The 17,312-nt window shown below is 55.1% G+C and overlaps 1 protein-coding gene across 7 annotated transcripts in view; it reads right to left on the reverse strand.

The window, feature by feature from the left end:
* The window catches only part of TNS1 (tensin 1), a 197,459-nt gene that overhangs the window by 123,887 nt on the left and 56,260 nt on the right, over positions 1–17,312 (reverse strand). The window contains exon 1 of one of the 7 annotated variants that reach the window (XM_036857379.1): positions 13,192–13,418. The exons of the other annotated variants lie outside the window; for them this stretch is intronic. The gene's annotated coding sequence lies outside the window, so the exon portion shown is untranslated. Of the gene's footprint in view, positions 1–13,191; positions 13,419–17,312 lie in introns of those variants that run through there. 7 annotated transcript variants of the gene reach the window in all.

The raw sequence follows: 17,312 nt of genomic DNA on the forward strand, positions 1-17,312 counted from the left end.
CTGTGGTCAAGGTTCCAGTGGAACTGGGGACAGGGGGGAGGTGATGGGCACAGGAGCAAGACCAAGCATTCCTTCAACAACAGTGACTGAGGGCCCTTTGGTGCCACTTTCCCAGCTATGGAGACAGAGAGGAATAAGAAAGGCCTGGTCCAGGAGGGGAACCTGTGCCCAGTGGAGGAGACAGGCATGTAAACAGAGAATTATAAAGAGCTCAGTAACTGCTATAATGGAGGTATGAAGAGGGTTATTATTTCACTGGGATTCAAGTCCATCTGTTTTTCCAGAAATTACACCCAGAGGGAGACTGCCCCATCCTCTCACTCCCCATGAGGGTTTCTGACCTTAGATGAAAACTTTAAGGGACAAAAGCCTTTGACCCTAAGCTGTGCTAAAACAGTAAGGCAGGAAGGATGCATGGGAAAAAAATTTAAGAGCAAGGGGGAAACCCAAGAAGCCAGAGGGTTCAGGAACTGCCAAGGAGCACACCAGGGGCCCTGGTGGAGAAGGCTGGGGCAGGGGGGTGGAGGAGAAGATGGGCTGAGCGAGTCCCCAGACTGAGAATTCCAGGGCTAGGGGCCACCCTCAAACCCACACAGATATCAGAGGTTCCTCTTGCTTTCTTAAACTCGGCCATAGTCAGCTCTCAGGGCAGGACAACGGCCTGCAGCTCTCTCTCCCTTCCACATCTGCAAGAGGTCTTGCAAACCACAGGTGTTCACGGCTCTGTTTCCTAATCTCAAAGATACCACTGACTGTCTGGGGCACCATCAACTGGACAAGAGCTTTTGAGGAGGAAGCGCTACCCGAAATGCATTGTACACTTCAACCGTAAGGTGCATTCCAAGTTCAGAAACATTCAAATGGGGGGGGAAAGAAGACACCTTGGATTTGAAGAAATTCCCTAAAGTTTTTTTGGTTCTTCAGCCTCCCTATGCTGCCTGCATCACTGCCCTATGCTGATGCTGATCAGGAAGGCCTTCCTGATGCCTACCTACCTCCTTTTATTAAAGATTTAAGGCTTGCCAAAAGAAAAGCAAACAGGAGAAAAATTCTGTATTCTCAAAGCCCATCTTTGCTCTTGAGTTCCCTAGACCCCTAAAGGTCATTTTGTCTCATCACCTGACTCCAAACCGCTCTGAACCTAACGCAAACATGGTAACTGGGAGTGGGTTCAGTTCTGATAGATCGTTAACACCTTCTGCTTGCGGACCCTCGTTTCCAAATTCCTGAACACACTGAGGGATCATGAGTTTCCAACCAAAAGACAAGAGATAGGATTAGAAAAGCCCTGGACTAGGTTAGGCCTGGGCTCAAATACCCATTTGCCATAGACCGGCTATTGAGACCTTATTGAACCTCCCCGAGTCTCAGTTTCCTCATCTGTAAACTGGGGATAAGGAGACCTACTTTGCAGAGTGGTTGGGAGGACAAAATAAAGCTGACTGAGATGACATGAGTGAAAATGTCTGGAACATAGCACATGCTTGGAAAACGTTAGCTCCCTTCTATTTGAGCCGGATGCAGTTCTTGCACCTCTCCATGCCTCAGCGCCTTCATTTACAGGGTCGCAAATTGTAAGGGGCATACTATGTGCATTTGATGTGTCTCAACGCATGCAATCCTCACTTGAACGCTGTGAGGTAGGTTCTGTTCATATGCCCACTTTACAGAGGAAAAAACTGAGGAACAACAACAGAATGAGAGGAAGGTCCTGTCTACCTTAAGCCAGAGCTCGGAGCAGTATAATACAATGCAAAAGATTCCCATCAAAGCAATTCACCTTTTTTTCTTTGGAGCTTTCGACTCTTATGTGGCCTAAGCTTCAATTATCTGAAAATTCACTCATGTAGAAAACTCCTGGGCCACAGATGGCAGCGACAGGAGGAGTTAGTGTGATTGTTCCGCACAATTAGCGCCTGTCAAGGGCTGGTGTTCTGGAACCCCATCTGTTCTGATGGACTGCACCAGGAGCCCCAGGAACAGGAGGTCCCCAGGGCAGGGCAGGGCAAGCCCAGCTCCATGTAGCTCCTTTAAATCCATCTGTGGCCGAGTAGCAGGAAGCCCCCTCTCGATCCCAATTAGCCAGCAGCAGAGACTTGAAGCCAGGCCAGCACTGAAGGCCAGCGGAGGCCTGGCTGTCACCGGCATTGTTCAGCTCCATCTGACGCATATCCACCCCTCTGCAATGTTTCCTTGTTCCCCGGGAGGCCCTCCAAGATGCACACATCCGAAACCAGGTCTGGAGGGAAGAGGGGGTGGAGGGAGAGGCAGCGGAAGACCTGGCTCTATCTGGCTGGGAAAACAGGCAGATTTTAATTGGACAGGAGAGAGAACTCACATCAGATAGAGGCCCAGTGACCCAGAGACACGGCACACACACAGCTCAGACGCCCCGAGGCACACGCAGAGCGTGCACACAGGCCACAGGACCACTGCCAGGTGCAGATGCAAAGTCACTCCCTGGTGCTCCCTCCCCGCCCCGCCCCAAGCAGAGCCTCACAGATGGGAACACAGCAGCACGGCCAGCACACCTACTAGCAGGGGCAGTCTGCATGGCCCTGAGCTCAGCTGATTTCAGAAAGCCAGAGGGGGAAATGACCCATGTGGGCGGACAGTGGGGAGAGGAGAGCATGAACCAGCAGAGGTGGGGGATGTGAGGTGCCCACAGGAGCCTGACCACCCACTGCAGCCGGACAAGTGACAAATTCCCCTTGGACTCGCCCGGGCCACCTGAGCCTTGCCCATCCTTCTGCTAGAGCAGGTGAGGGGGTAAGGCACACAGATGGAAGCTGGGTAGGAGGTGGCAGAAACAGGACGGCATGTGCACAAACGATGGGGCAGATCTAATTGGAGGATAAGCATCCTGAAAATTATGGGATGAAGGCACAGAAGCAGGAATTTTAGAGGTGGAGGTGGTGAGGAGAAGCAAAACAGAGTTTAGGGTTTGTGGGACAACCATTTTATTTGAATACCTACCTTGTACTGTGTACTTCAGACATAGTACCACATTTAACCCGTTCAACAATATGCACAACAGGCAATACTCGCTTTTTCCAGGTGAGGCCACTGAAACTCAACAAGAAAAGTAAGTTGCCCAAGACCACTCAGTTATGAGCAGTTGAGCTGGGACTCAAACCCAGGACAGCCAGAATACAAAATCTATACTCCTTCAGGCAATCCAGGTCACTAGGGCGCTTAGAGGACAAAACAGGGCAGCTATGGGGCCAAGGGGGTGTGGAGGTATAGATGCGGGGAGGGGCTGGGGCTGGACTCCCAACTCCTAAGGAGGGCAGTGGCAGCAAAGCTCAGGCCGCCGTGACTCAGTGGCTTGGCCTCCAGGGAGCATTTCCGGAGCCCCAGACAGCTCTGTACAGTCTAAGAGCCACCTGCCCGGCAGAGACACTGAGCCATTACTCACAACTGTTACTCACTCCTCTCTGCACGTCCACTGCTCAGCACATCACTTACTCCTACTCCGTCCTCTAAGCGTGGCCAAGGGGGAGCTGGCAGATCTGCTCAGTTCCCTCCCTCACTTCACCAGCTCAAATCCTGCCAGCGCATCCCCACCTGAATCACTGGGACAGAGACCCAGAAACTCTGGCCCATTCAACTCTGACAGCTGTTGCCCTCTGCTCTGTTCTAAGAAATGGAGCTGGAGGAGAGGTCACTGAGCAAAGAATCTTCCAGTCCCAGGGCTGGAAGGGACCTCCTCAGCACCTCAGCAGGCTTCCCAGTAGATGCGTTAAGACCCTCCAGGGCCCCCACGTCCATGGTGGACAACTCTTCCAAGAGCCCCCAGAGCAAGAGCCTCTCCGTTCAGAAAGATCCTTGGACTTGCAGAATTTCATCACTGATTAGAAAGCAAGAACTCTCCTAACTCTACCTTCTCATCTCACAAACGAGGAAACTGAAGCCCAGAGAGGGGAAGTGCTTTTCCCAAGGTCACTCAGTGCCAAAGGGGGACTAGAAACAGGCCACCTGAACCCCCCTGCCACCAGTCCCTCCAGCTAATCCCCTCCTCCTGCCCCAAGTCAGGGCAGGGCACTGAAGTCTACCCTCACTCTCCCTTGCTGCAAAGCAGCTGCTCATTACACAACACTGGCGGTGGGAGAGCTGAAGGTGAGCTGAAGAGGGAAGAAAGGAGTTGCAGCCAGATGATGGTTAGCGTAGAGTAATCACTTTCTAACAGTGAAGGGGCATCAGAAACAGTCTGCCCAGGAAGCAGGGAGATGGACCACAGGCCTTCTGAAGGCCCTGGAGCCAAAAGGCCAGGCCCTCTGGCAAGAGACACGGAAGGAATTCCTGGGGTCCCAGCTGGGGACTAGGGAGAGTCCTGGCCTCCTCTCTGCTCACCTCTCCTCCCCCACCCCTCGCCCTGGCTCGCCCCCGTCTCCCAGGGCTCCAGCCTGGAATCCAGGCCTGGTTGCTGCCTCCGCTCCCACGCTCAGCTCGGCTCAGCTGTGGCCACAGCAGAGGCAGCACCGTGTGTGGTGTCCGAGGCAGCTCATAAGGCACCGAGGACTCTTCAAAGCCTCCCTCTATCTCTAGCGCTCTCCCACCCCCCTCTGGGCAGCTGCTCTCATCTCTGCCAAGAAGCCCCTGCCCAGCTCTCTCCCTCTGCATCCACAACAGTAATAACAATAGCAGTAATCATAACCAAAGGTCATGAGGTATGTCCAGAAGACACGGTTCTTTCTGGTTCCCACATTTTACAGATGAATTAAACTCAAGCACCGGCAGGTTAGGTAAGTTGCCAGCAGTCACACAGCCTGTGAGAGGTGGGGTCAGGATTCAAACCCAGACAGCGTGGCTGCAGAGTCTGTGATCTTGACCCCCATGCCACACTGCCCTTGTGATAGGACCTCACTCCGGGAAGTTAAAGCTCCTGAAATCTCCGCTCCCTCATCCATGCAGTTGCTGAGCACCTGGCCTCTGCAACACTCAACATTCCTCTTGGCTACGGATGGGCAGTCCCTGTCCGGACACTAACCAGGCCACTTACAGTCAGGCTGGGCACCCCCTGCCTCCGCACTGACCAGGGGACACCCTTGTTCATGCATTCATTCAACAAATAGTAAGCACCTACTGGGTGCCGGGCAGGTGGTGAAGGACAGCCCCCCAAAGGCGTCCCTTGATTCCTTAGAAATGGGAGCTGCCCGCAGTCTACCCTCATTCCCGCCTGCTGCGGTCATCCATCCCTTCATGTGTGAAGCCTTGCCAACGAGGGCTCTCTTCTGTCCTGAAAGATCTTCCAGGAAGGAGATCTCAGTACATCCCCAGCCTCCTGATCCAGGAGAGGAGGACAGCACGTGGTAAGGAAGCCCAGAGGCGCGAAGTGACCCAGGAGGGGGTTTCCCAGCCCAGGGACTCCCGGAGATTGGACTTGTGGCCTGTCCCCGGTCTCCGTGGCTCAGTACAGCCTTCACAGCTACCCAAATCACCTTCCTAAATAACACCCTCTTTGTGTTTCTCCTACATTAAGGCCCTCTGCTGCTTCCCTCTCCCAGAAAATCCCCCACAGCCGGACCCCAAGCAACACCTCCAGGCTCCTCCAAAGTCAGCCTTTCCCACACAAACCACTTTCTGTGGGCCTGGCCTATGGCAGACACTGAGCTTCACAAGTAGGCACTTCACAAGTACGATTTCATTTCATCCCCACCATACCTCTATAAGATTGCATATTAACCCCATTTTACAGATGCAGACACTGAGCCTCAGCCCAAGGTCATACAGCTAGTAATCAGCAGAGGTGGGAGGGACACCCAAGCCTGTCCGACTCTGACACAGGACTGGAGCCATTATTTTATCCATCGTTACATGTGTGCCACTGCGCTTTTGTGCGTGCCTTCCCCTGTGCCTGAAGAAGCCTTTGTCCCTTCTCCTTCCTGCCGAAGTCCTTCTCAACCTTCAAAACCCATCTCAAATGGCACCTCTTTTCCAAAGTTTTCTCCATTCCACCAGCTCGTGTGCACTCCTTCTTGCTTGATGTCCCCTCTGCATGTTGCAGAAACCCTCTGTCTACTTCCCTTTGTTTCCTACTAGACCATGTCTCCCTGGCCTTCCCAGCCCCATACATACCCCTGGCACCTTGCATGGTAGAGGGTAGATGCCCAAAAAGGCTTTTAAGTGTGCCCAGCTGCACTCAGCCGCTGCCACACGGCCTTGACAGTGGGTGTCCGGGCACCGCCCCAGCCCAAGGAGCTGACCCCAATCCCAAGCAGGCATCTAGTGCCCCCTAGTCACAGCCAACACCCCAGCCCATGTCACCCTGGGTGGGGGCAGCTCCCCGTGCTTCCCCCTTCCTGGCCTGGTGGCCCCTCTCTGCTCTACCAGCTCGGCTGTTTCTGGGAGTCTCAGCTGGTGATTAGGGCCCTAATCAGCAGGACTTCCTGCCAGCGATTGCCAGAGGTGGGGGGGCGGGGTGGGGAGGGAAGCAAGGTCAATGCAAGGTGAAGTTCACAGCCTGGGACCGGGGGAGGAGGCTCCGGCAGGGAAATGGACTCGCAGATTCTTCCAGCCCAGCACCTCTCCAGCCCTCCATCCTACAGGTGAGGACACCAGGCCCAGCAAGGGAAGGGACTGGTGCAGAGTCCAGGGACAGAGCAGAAGCCCTGCTCTCCCACTGCCCTCGGCCACAGGGACCCCAGGGCAGAAACCCTCCCTTATGCGTCCCCTGAAGCCCTCTGTCTGCCCCCGGGCACCCCCCCACCTCACCAGCACCAAGCCCCATGCTGAACCCACAGGCTGCTCCCCATAAAGAGTTGTCGGAGACCAGTTGACTACTCAGGTCCGGTCAAGGTCAAGGGTCAAAGGTAAGCCCCTCCTCTAGATGAGCAATGGCCTAGCAATGGGGCAGAGGTGACCAGGGGCTGAGGAAGGGAAGCGAGATAGGGCCGGCCTGAGCTCAGGAACCCTTCGCAGCTGTCATCATCATCAGCCCAAGCCCATTCTTTCTCCAAAAAAAAAAAGCTTAATGCCTTTTACAGTTGCAACTGGGCGGGCCAGGGGTCCGGAAATGGAGCTCACACCCCCAACCCGGAGCAACCTCAGCCTCCCTGGGTGGGAACCAGGGCTAGGTGGAGGGTGTAGCTTGGCAGGCCTTGAGGGCTGACCCCTACTAATGAGGAACATCGGGGGCACCAGAAAGCAGAGGACCCCAGAGAGGCCTCAGATGGTGAGGGAGCGTGGCCAAGAGCCTGCCCCTGCCACCACGGGGTCAAAGCTCCCAGCTCTGAGGCATGCAGGAAAGGCTGGGCATGGTTCTCCCCCACCTCCTACCAATAAGGGACTAAAGTAAAGTTGCAGCAAGAGGGATGCAGGTTAGGACTTCCCTGGTGGCCCAGTGGTTAAGAATCTGCCTGCCAATGCAGGGCACACGGGTTCGAGCCCCGGTCTGGGAAGATGCCACATGCCGCGGAGCAACGAAGCCCATGCGCCACAACTACTGAGCCTGCGCTCTGGAGCCCGCGAGCCACAACTACTGAGCCTGCGAGCCACAGCTACTGAAGCCCGCGCGCCTAGAGCCTGTGATCCTCAACCAGAGAAACCACCACAGTGAGAAGCCCGAGCACCGCAGCGAAGAGCAGCCCCCGCTTGCCGCAACTAGAGAAAGCCCACACGCAACAACGAAGACCCAATACAGCCAAAAATAAAAAGAAATTTAAAAGAGGGATGCAGGTTAGACTTCAGAGAGACCTAGAGGGTATAAGACACAGCAACTTGCAGCATTATTTGGGGAATCTCACTTTAAAATATAGTTGCTACCCCTATGGGTGTAGTCCATGGTCAAGAGTAGCTTGCCCGGAGGTCAAGAGTGGCCTGCCTGGAGGCCAGGCCACGTCCTTGCTGGCCCTGGGAGTCTCTGATTCAGTGACTCTCATCAAGGAATGGATGGGATCCAAGAAGGGGAGCCTGGGCTGGTTTATAATAATGCATCTTGTTTACAGTGATGGCAGCTTTCTCAGAGTTCTCCATAAACACAGCTCCCTGGGCAGAGAAGGCCTCGAGAGGTCCCCTTATCTCCCTACCAGCCCCCAATCACAGAGAGAGACAGAGTTGGAGGGGGGGAGGACGTCTCTTCCCTGGGCTCTGATGCTAGGATCCCCTGGGGGAAAATGATGCTACCATCTCCTCCACTCTCTGGTCCCGTAACCCTCCCTATCTTAGGGGTGGAACAACCACAACAAGAGAGAAAAGGGCCAACCCAGAGTTCGGCTCCTGGAAGGACACCACCACCACCACCGCCAGTGATAATTATAATAATAACAATAATAATAATTGCTAACATTTATTGAGCACTTACTATGTGCCAGACACTGTTCAAAGTGTTTTCAGTGAACTAACTCATCTGATCCTCACAACCACACTATGAGGCAGAAATTATTATTAAAACTGTCAAGGGCATTATGCTAAGTGAAATAAGTCAGAGAGGGAAAGACAGATACTGTATATCACTTATATGTGGAATCTAAAAAATACAACAAACTAGTGAATATAACAAAAAAAGAAGCAGACTCATAGATAGAACAAACTAGTGGTTACCAGTGGCAGGGCGGGGGTGGGGGGATATAAGGGGAGGGGAGTGGAAGGTACACACTATTGGGTGTACAAACTATTAGGCTACAAGGATGTACTGTACAACACAGGGAATATAGCCAGTATTTTGTAATAACTGTACATGGAACATAACCTTTAAAAATTGCATTAAAGGATAAAATTTTTTTTTTAATTTTTAAACTGTCTAAAACTCTCAAGCTTCTGCCCCTCATTAGTCAGTTGATTCGTGCTAAGCAGCACGGTGCCAGGCACAGCAAGGATCACCAGGGAGGCAGGTGGCACAGGCATGCCCTCAAGGGGCGTGTAATCCATCTAGAAGACAGGTGAGCACACAGGAAGCTTGCAAGGGCTAGGTGAACTGAGGGGTCCCATATTCTCTGCTGGAGAAGGCCTAGGAAGTCTCCTGGGGGACCTGACCTAGGACTGGGACCCTCGCCCCATAATGGCAGAAAGACAGGATTCCACTCGGGCCCTCCTGTAGCCCCTCACGCCCCATCAGCTCCCCAGGACGCCGCCCTCCTGGGCCAGTCCCTCTCTGCTTCCTGGAACACCCAGGCCTGAGCTACAGGCTTGCAGCCCTAAAAAGGCAGGGATTAGAGAGCCCAGACTAACCCTGGAGGAGGGACGGGGGCTGGCAGCGCCAGGGACGGGCTTGGGCCCACCTACCACCCCCCACCCCACACAAGCCCCAACCCCACAGAGACCGACCACCCTCCCTGAGGGAAACCGAAGTGTGGACAAGTAGGAAGATGGCCAAGGTCACCAACCTGGCTAGAGGCAGGCCAGGGACCCAGCTGCACCTTCTGCAGCCCCGCCTCCCACCATGGGAAAGTGCTTCAGGTGATTGGCGAGAAGGAAGCAGGGGAGGGCTGCGTGTGACCATGCATAATAGAGGGGGCACCCGGGGGGGAGGCGGCGTGGCCCACAGGACTGGCAGCCCTGCCCCCCGCCACCACCCTCGTTCCAGCTTGCTGGTGCCCACACCTCTGCACGCTTAATAGCTTTGGAAGCCAAGACCAGGGCCATGGGCGGACGGTGCTGGGGACAAAAGTCCCTCCAGCCTCCCCAAATCCCTCCCTCCCTCCCGCAGCACCAACCCATTTCTGATTCCCTTTTTTTCAGAGTCGAGTAACTGGGAGAGCTTTCCTCTGCCCCCCTTCGATACCTATCCCTCGACTGGGCCTCAGTTTCCCTTTCTGGGGTGAAAGAGACTCAAGGCCCCAGAAATAAGCCAAGAAGCCAGAGCAGCTGCACGTGAAACCCTTTGCCGGCCACCCCAGCTCCGACCCTGACTTCTCCAGGCTCAAAGGCACACTCAGCATCTCACCTTCCTGCCCCTCCCACTGGGTCCCTGTCAGACCAGAGGAAGAAGCATCCTAACTGAGCAGCTTCATCTGGTCCCAAGGTACTGAAGTTAGACATCAGAAGGGACTTCATCCTCAGCTGAAACCAGGACCCTACTCCTTCGCTCTCTCCACTAAGGAGAAAAGGGCTCACAGGGCATCCAGAGAGGAGGGGCTGCAGAGAGAGGCAGGCTGGGACATCCAGTGTGGGTCCAGAGCCCACCCCAGAAGCCCACCTTGACACTCCATCAAGGGAAGCCCAAGTCTCCCAGGGTTTGGTGCTCAGAAATCTTGCACCCCACCCCTACCCTGCCTCTCCTCTCTGCCCTCAAGCCCCCCCACCCCAACCTTGGAAAACAGGTCTGGAGAGGCCAGTGGTGGGGAGCAGGTGGCCGGCTCCTCCCACACTCCAGAGAGGCACTAGAACTACGCCCTTGGCTGGCACCCCCAGCAGTTAGTTACACAAACCACTTCTAGCTGCCCTGACTACCCTGTATTATTTTACAAATTCGGAAACCAAGGCTCAGAGAAGTGCAGCCCCTGTGTTTTTCCCATCTCAGATCTTGGCTCCGCTGCCTACCATTTCCAGGCAGGCTGGGGAGGCCCCTTTTGGGGGGCAAACTGGACAGGGGCTCAAGCTGCCCACCTTCATAGCACACCCCCCTCCTTGCCTACTGCCCCCAGTTAGCACCTCAGGGCGGGATGTGGGCTCTAACTGCAGGGGAGCAGGGGTCCCCTCCATCCTACACCGTGCCCCGAGCCCACAGGTCTGCTCCAGCCCTTGTGGGGTTAACCAGCCGGGCAAGGCAAGCAGTGGGACGAGAGGAATCGGAAGAAACTCAAAATCCTCGCAGGAAGCAGACCTGGTGGGGCAGTGAGCAATGGGTGTGAGAGCAGAGCGTCAGGCTCTCTGTTCCCCAAACATTGGCAGGGAGCAGGAGGACCCTGAGAGGTCCTGCCTGTGCCCACACCCCAGGCCAGAGGCCACTGCCTTCCTGCTCCCTGGTCCGGGTGTCAGAGAATTCCCCGACTCTAAGAATCCCAGGACCTCCGCATCCCAAGAGACCTTCAAGGTCATCCCTTCTAACCACATCCCAACTCAGGAATCCTTCCAAGCTGTTGTCCAGTTCTGTCTGAACTCCCCACCCCCAGACGGGAAGCTCACTACCTTACAAGGCAGCCCTTTCTCCTGCTGACCCGCCAGGCTTGTTAGGAAGCCCTTCGTTAAACCCAGCTGAGCTTCCTTCACCAAACTAAAATCCATTCTGCCCCTTTGCTTCCTACTCTTACTTCAGTAGAAACAGGGCACTGAGAGTTCCCAAACTCCAAAGCTTCAGCCACAGTCCATCAGCAATGAGAAGATGGTCACCAAAGAGTAACCTCGTCTCTGAACTCCTCTGCACCCCACCCCGGCCCCCCTCCAACCTGGCCACCAGCTCCCGGTGTTTACAGTTCTGGACACCGCAGCCCCCATGGGAGATTCTGAACTGGGGCTTTGAGGGAAGTGAAGGATGAAGCAGGGGATGAGGGATCAGGAAGGAGAGCCAGAAGGGTTCAAGGCCAGGGATTTGGAAGCAGAGGTTCCCAGGTTGCCTCCTCCGCCACCCAAGAATTCTCAGCTCCGGCTCAAAGTCCTGGCTCCCAGTCCTATTAGACTGGCTGAGAGACCCTCCTAGGCCCTGGCCCACTGTCTCCACACCCTGCCCTCTGCGGGCAGAAGAGTCAAGGCCAACCCCACGCTGCGATCCCAGCACTGATCCCATTGGGAGCTCTCCCAGCCAGCTCCCCCTCCAGAGCCAGGTCCAGGTCCTGCCTCCTACTCCCCTAGGCCAGAGGGGTCAGGGCAGAGGGTGCCTTAGCCTTAGCAAGCTTTGAGGTCCTGGGGGAGAGCGAGGGTGGGGGAGACTGGAGTAGCCGCCAGCTGGCAGGGGTGGGAGCAACTTAAGGCCAAGTCTGAGCCACAGTGGTCCCCACCCGACCCAGGCAGCTGCAGGAAGGGGCCCAGCAGAGACTCGAGGAAAAAGGGTACTCCCCCAACACCCTCCCAAACCCCTGGCTTGGCTCTGCCACATGGAAGGAACGCTGGGGCTCCCAGAAGAGAAGCCCCTGTCCCCAAAGGCTCTAGAACCCTCACCTCCAGCTGCCCCTCTAAGCCTCACTCCACAGCCACCTGTTCTGCCCTCCCCAAGCCAGCTCCTCCCTTACCCAGCACCCATCCTGTCCCCTAACCCCATCCCACCACCCCCTGCAGGGAGCACAGCTTGGGAGCACAGCGGGCTTCTCTTGGTCACCCCTCGGTCACCACCCTCCCAGTTTCCTCTTCTAAGACAGTGCCCAACCTAAAAACATCTGGAGAGGCAGTCCTGGCCCTGGTCCTGAACTGGGGGTAGGGGACAGACACTGAGGTCAGCTCTGTATGGATGCTTGGGCTTGGCAAGGGGTGGCAGGCATGACCGAGGGTCAGGGCAGGAGAGAGCGGTGGGGAGAGAGGAAGGAGAGCGGGGGTGAAAGGCAGCTGCGTGTGTCTGTTCATTAACAACCTGGATTAGCTATTTCTACCCAGAGGGGTGAGAAAGGAGTAGGAGCTGCTGGTTGGGGGAGGGCAGCAGGGGGCACTCATGCCAGGCTGTGCCCATGGGCAAGGGAGCACGGGCCCACGCTGAGGGGAGTGAAGTGGGAAACCTTTTTGAGCCTGCCAGACCCTCATTCGCAGACGTGGCTGCCCCTGGGAGACGAGGGGTGGGAGCAAGAAGAGCCCCAAGGAGGAAGAAGGTGCCCAGTAACAGCTCCCGCCCGTGGCCGGGAAAGAAATGGAGAGGAAAAGCTGCCCACGCCTGTGTCGTGGTCCTCGCCCCCAGGCAGCCCTGCGACAGCAGGCAGGCAAGGGAAGGGACCCTGGAGACTAAATATCCCAGCCTCCCCCCTGCTTTGGTCAGTGTGTCCCTCCCCACTCATCCCTGCTGGCCTCGGTCTCAAGCAGCCACTGACACCAGCAACTTCCCCAGCAAACAAAACTCCTTGTGACTGGTCTCTGTCCAAGCGGGGACAACCGCGCCCCAGACACCCCTGCCAGAACCAGACACTGACGGCGCAGGGGACTGACATGTTGGCCTGGAGGGGCTACCTAGCCCAGAGGCACGTGATCAGGCAGACTGACCTCCCCCCTCCTCTAATTTATGCCCCACTGGTGGTCCTGACAGCACCAGTGCCGACAGCCCGCCACACACATACACACTCGCGCGCGCACACACACACACACACACACACACACGCACGCACACCCCACACTCACCTTTCCGGCAGAGGAGCCACTGGGTGGGATGGGTGTCTGGGCTCACAGGACGGGGGCGGCGGTGAGCAGTGATGGGGCAGCAGCTGTGGCTGGCAAGAAGCTGGTTGCCGAGAGGAGGGCGTGAGTGAGCCTTGTGTCCAGGCAGGGAGCGGGCGCAGGGGGCAGAGCTGGTCCCAGGGCCACTGCTGGGAACTGAGCGAGGGCGCAGCTCGCCCGGCTCCCTCCCCTGGCAGTAGAGGCGGGCGGGCTATCAGCGCACCGCCTCCTCCTTCCCCCTTCCCGGAGCCGGCCAGCAGTCTGCCCGCCGCCTCCTTTAACCCCTGAAGCACTCGGCCAGGGCATTCACGTCCAGCTCCCAGCTCGGCCAGCTGGGCGGCAGGGCACGTATGCCTGAGGCAAGGCATGCCAAGAAGGGTGCCCCCCCCTTCCGCCTCCAGCCCAGCAGCCTCTCAGGGGACCTGAAGGGAGGGACAGAGGGCTTGCAGGGCAGAGGGGGCAGGATGCCAAGAGGTCCAGGACCCCATGGAAGAGACACAGCTACAGAGAAATGCCCCAAGGGCTACTGGGTGGAGAAGGATGGTTGGTGAGACAATAATAATAATAGCAACTCCCAACTTTTGTAAACTGCTCTGCCTTATGCTGTTTCCAACTCATTTTGTGACTGGAGACCTAAAATCTCATTTCTGAACCTGTTTTTTTTTTTTTTTTCTTTTCGTTTCTGTCAAATGTGGGATAACAATCCTGGCTTTTTTCTCTGGGCTGAGTTAGGACATTTGTGACTGTATATTCAAAAATGATTTGAATTGAACTCTCGTTAATGAAATGCATGCTTCAATTCTCTTTGAAATACATCCAAAAATAAAAATAAGACGGATTGATGGAGGGAGAGATAGAAATGTGATAAAGCAAATGTAGCAAAGTGTTTATTACAGAATCAGGGAGATTACCATATTATCCTTTCAACTTTTCGATATGCAAAAAAATTTTTACAATTAAAAATATTGGGGGAAATGTGATTTGAAGTTTGGGGTACCCTACAAATGATAAAAGAAGCAGATAGGATTATTCTGAGGGGAAGGAAAAAGTCATTTGCTGCATACCTATTTGTACGCCTGGCACCTGAAGAATATTCTCTCTCTCACTTAATCTTCGAATCTCCCTTGTTATTTTAGCTGAAGAAAGTGACCCTGGAGCGGTTAGCTGACTTGTCCAAGACCACACAGGATGGTGCAGAGCAGGAACTCTGATCCTACGGGCTGGCTCCAGAGCCAAGCTCCCCACCACTCAGCCCTCCAGAGATTCAAAGGTCCTTCTCTTGGCCATCTGGGCCACCCTCCTGTGAGGTCCTGGGCCCGTGACCTGCATCTCTGAGCCTCCTCAGTTTCCCCTGATGTCCAATGAGTTTGGATCCAAAGGTCTTCGAGATCTTTTCCAGTTCTAATGCTCACTGATTTTATGAATCCAGCCAAACCCTTCCCCAGGCTTCAATTCTCCAAAAAGTAAAGCGATAGGGGAGGCCCGGGAGGAACAAACAGCCTCAGGAAAGATTTGGTGGCATCTGGGGCCAGCGTCACAGAGATGGTCAGCACGTTAGAGGGCTGCTCCCCCAAACCACCCCCCATCCATGACAGTGAAGCCCAGGAGGACAGAGACGGGGAGAGAGGCACCTTCTCAGGACCTTACGTGGGGAGGGCGGAGACAGAGGCCTCATTGCATCCACCCCCTGCCTCCAGAGCAAGATGACCTCATCCCCTCCCAGATGGGAAGAGTCGGTGGGCAGTGATGGGGCAGCAGCTGTGGCTGGCCTCCCAGAGTCCCAAATTCCAGCATCTCAGAACCTACCAACCTTGACAGTGTCTTCAATCTGTAAGTACATGGGAACTGACCAGAGATGGGAAAGACCTGGTCCCACAGAACGTGCCTTTGAGATTGTGTAGGAAAACCTGGCCCAGGCCTCCTGGGGCCCCTGCCCAGCCCTCACTGCCCCAACTCTGAGACAAAGTTGTCTCCAAATAGCCTTATCCTGCCTAACCCTCACACCCCCTGCAGACCAGGGGCCGCTCAGGGGCTTGGGCCAGCCCTGGTCAGGGGAGGGAAGTGACAGTAGTCCATGTCAGCCATCTAGGTTCTTCTAGAGGTGGATAGGGGGTCTGCTATAAAAGTGGAACCCTCGGGACTTCCCTGGTGGTCCAGTGGTTAAGACTCTGTGCTTCCAGTGCAGGGGGCGTGGGTTCGATCCCTGGTTGGGGAACTAAGATCCCACATGCCATGCCGTGCGGCCAAAAAATTTTTTTAATTTAAAAATTAAAATAAGAAAATAAAAATAAAAGTGGAACCCTCTCCCAGGTCACAGAAGAGCAGAAGTGCCATCCTCCCCATCGCCTCCTTCCAACCCACACCTACTATCATCCTGCTTGACATCAGATAGTCGATAGTCCCTAGCTCCCCCCAACCTACCGTATCCAGTCCCAGCTCTGCAGCATGACATTCGAGACCCTCTGTGATGCAGCCTTGCCCTTTGAGCCTTGCCATCACACCATTCAGGGCTCAGTTCAAAAGCCACATTCTCTATGGATCCTTCTCCAGCTATTTGGTAGGTACTGACCCCTCTGCTGAATACCCGAGGCTCTCGCTCAAATGCTAATGCTGTGACATACACTTGTTGGGTGCACTCCTGTATCTCCCAATAGTTGAGCAAAGATCTACTTGTCTTTTTCTTTCTCCTTTCCAACTTTGTCCAGGGCCTAGCACAACGTTGACACCTAGTAGATTCTCAATAAATGTGTAATGAATAAGTGAATAATGGAGAGATGGATGGATGATGAGTTAAAAATTGAATGAAAGGGCTCTTTTAAACGCTTAATTCTGCACAAGGCTGTACCAAGATAACTGTATGCAGACTTTTATCGTCAAAGTTATATTATCACAGACGGAAAACCTGAGTATGCTAAGACATGGGGACCATCAGACTGATACACAGATGTCCCAGGAGCATCCCACCCACCCCAGGGCTGCAGCAGATGCAGGGGGCTCTGAGAAACACCGTCCTCCAGCCGCTCTCATCCCCCGCTCCACCATCATTCTCTCTATCCCAGCCTTCCTGCTCCAACACCTGGGTACAGAACCATGAATTCAGCAAATCTCTAAAAACCACACAGAGAGGAAGTCAAGGAACTAGAGGCTTTCAAAGAAGAGCGGTCTTTCCCTTTATTTCCAAGAGCTGTCCCACAGCCAATCACATACACACACACACACACACACACACACACACACACACACACACACAGCCAGAACTGCTTCCCGAAGAAGCCTGCTCAGCCCTTCTGTCCCCTCCCAGCTCCTCCTCCTCCAGGCTGATGAAGACTCAGGATTCCCAGGGTTTCCCATCTCCCATCCCCCAACCCTCCTTCCCCTCTCCCTGAGCCAGTCCATGCCCCTTTCCCTCCTCCCTCCCTTCCTCCCTCCCATCCCCAAGCACAGCACTGCACATCTGGTTCCAGTTGTGGTTGGTCCATTCAGGGGCAGGCCTTGGGGGGGTTCTCATAAAACTGAATAATACCAGTGTTGGAGCCCAGTGCAGCTGGGGGAAGGGAGGGCAGGAGGCCGAACGGAGCGGGAGGGAGAGAAGCGGCAGCTGGGAGGCAAGGAGATGCAGAACACAGAAAGGAGCCGGGCAGTGCCTGGCATCTAATAGGCGTTCAATGGATGCTTGTTAATGGCAGATAGACGCTAGAGACACGGAGGGCAGAAAAGCCAGGAGGAGAGAGTGGGACAAAGAGCGGGTCAGAAGCAGGGACCCAGAGGGAGGAAGGAGAGGGAGCTGGGGGTGGCGGGCCGCCCATGGAGCCACAGAGAGCCCACCGAGAAGAGAGGGAAAATGAACCAGGTGCTGAGTTAGGCATTGCCATGGGGAGAGTAGGGGATGCGACAGAAAGGGGGACAGGGGGACACAGAGAGACAGAGAAAAAATGGCCAAGAGAAAGTCAAAAGAAAGAAAGGTCAAGGCCCAAGAGCACTGAATGCCGTCTTCCCGGGCCTCTCAGCCCCACATCACGCTGTGAGGGAGAGGCGTGTCAACCCAGAGCTGAACTCATTGGCTCCTTCATTTCATTTTCATCCCT

The sequence above is a fragment of the Balaenoptera musculus genome, chromosome 7, assembly GCF_009873245.2.
Source record: "Balaenoptera musculus isolate JJ_BM4_2016_0621 chromosome 7, mBalMus1.pri.v3, whole genome shotgun sequence".
Lineage (NCBI taxonomy): Eukaryota > Metazoa > Chordata > Mammalia > Artiodactyla > Balaenopteridae > Balaenoptera > Balaenoptera musculus.